Source organism: Austrofundulus limnaeus, unplaced genomic scaffold, assembly GCF_001266775.1.
Source record: "Austrofundulus limnaeus strain Quisiro unplaced genomic scaffold, Austrofundulus_limnaeus-1.0 Scaffold173, whole genome shotgun sequence".
Classification (NCBI taxonomy): domain Eukaryota; kingdom Metazoa; phylum Chordata; class Actinopteri; order Cyprinodontiformes; family Rivulidae; genus Austrofundulus; species Austrofundulus limnaeus.
Window position 1 is genome coordinate 549,169 of NW_013952575.1, and position 1,787 is coordinate 550,955.

The following is a 1,787-nucleotide window of genomic DNA, read 5'->3' on the forward strand; positions in this document are numbered from 1 at the left end:
AAAGCTCTGTGAAGCTGCGGGAATGAGGGAGAGGAAAGCTGCGTCGTTACCAGTGATAAGAAGCTGATTCTGAACAAAATTGAGCGTGTTGTAGCACATGTTTAGTCAATGACATGAACACACAACAGTGTATATTTGATCACTTATTTTTTTACATTTTAGGGGAAGCTGAGCTTCCCTTGCAGTCTTAGAGCAATCGCCTCTGGTCAGGACATAGTTCAGCTCGGGACTCAGCTGTTTAGATGCCAGTGCTTAGCGGTGTATCATGCAGTGTGTCCACTGTGCATCAGGGGAGACGTGCTTGAAGAGCGCTTGCAGTCCTCCTCGTTTCCCAGCCATAGCCTGCGCCCCCTCTGTGCAGATCCCCACACAGTCCTCCCATTTCAGATGGGCCTCTTTCAAGTAAGAGTAGATTATTTTAAATAATTCTGCAGTAGCTCTACCAGGAACTTGTTTACAAAAACGCAATTCCTCCTTCATCTCATCTCCATGAATCTGACATAAGTAATCAGTAAGCAGTCTTTGTTACTGTCTGTGGCTTCATCCATCTGCAGAGAAAATCGGCGGCTATCACGCATCTTATCAATAAGATGCTCCTCTATGTCCTTCGATGGGCCATAAATGCACCTGCCGATGGTATTATTGGACAGAGGAATAGCTCGTAGTTTGCTGGCTGTTGCATCATCGATCATAGTTGAAACCATATCCATAGCGCAAAGAAGTATTAGTTCCTCCGCAATTGTGTGCGGCTTTTTACACTGTGCCACTCGATAAGCAACTTTATATGAGCAAAGTTGAGCATTTGCTGACCCAGATGCAGCTTTAGTAAAGAGACACTGTTGAGCGTGACAGTTTACAAGTTTTTCTCTGAAAAATTCAACTGACTTGTCTTTGTGCTTAGGATGTTTCGTCTCCAAGTGGCGTCGTAGTTTGTTAGGCTTCAAACTGTCACAAGCTAGCACTTTAAGACAGACAACACACTGCAGTCTCTCTTCATTACCCACCGTTGTGCAGGTAAAGCCAAACGCAAGATAAGCTTCATCCTATTTTCTGCTCTTTGACTTAGAAACAACTTCTTTTTGAAGCATATTTCGTGATACTTCATCTTCTGCTTTGCGTTTATGCGGGAGCTCCATCAAAAACCTGTCCATTATGCTAACAACATCCGAGCATTCCCCCCTCCAACCCCACTCCATTCAGTCAAGCCATGCCCCACCTGCAACGGCACCGCACCCCCTAGGCAGGGCGCCCCACACTTTGGGAACCACTGGTATAATGAAATATCCTTTGAAGTGTTCTCTCTGTGTCTCTTTGTATGTCTGCATGTGTGTGTACATATTTTTCTTTTATATATCCAGTTGTTTTACATGATTATTGAATAAAATTAACATAATTAACATTTATTGTAAAACTATATATGTGTTTTTTTATTTGTGGCACAGATCCTGTTGGGTTTGTTCTTAATCAAATAGTTGCTATGAGGGCTATGAGCTGATGCCCTGTATGTTTGCCATTTTTGCTCCTCTATGTTGTCACAGATGCTAACAGTGGACAGGACAGGCAGGGCTCAGTCTAGTGTCATACAAGTCTGTGGGTTTTGATAAGTATTATGAGAACACATGATCGGCAGCTGTTTGTTTAAACTTGGAGTCTTTAGAAAGGGAGTTTTTTCCCTTTCTACTGTCGCCAATGTGCTGCTCAGGATGGGAGACTGGTGAAGTGATTCAACACAATCTGCTGGCTTCTTTACATTGGTGTGTGTGTGTGTGTGTGTGTGTGTGTGTGTG

The 1,787-nt window shown here is 43.4% G+C and overlaps 1 protein-coding gene across 1 annotated transcript in view; it reads left to right on the plus strand.

The window, feature by feature from the left end:
* kitlga (kit ligand a) overlaps positions 1 to 1,787 on the plus strand; it is a gene marked incomplete at its 3' end in the record, with an annotated part of 72,217 nt that overhangs the window by 39,193 nt on the left and 31,237 nt on the right.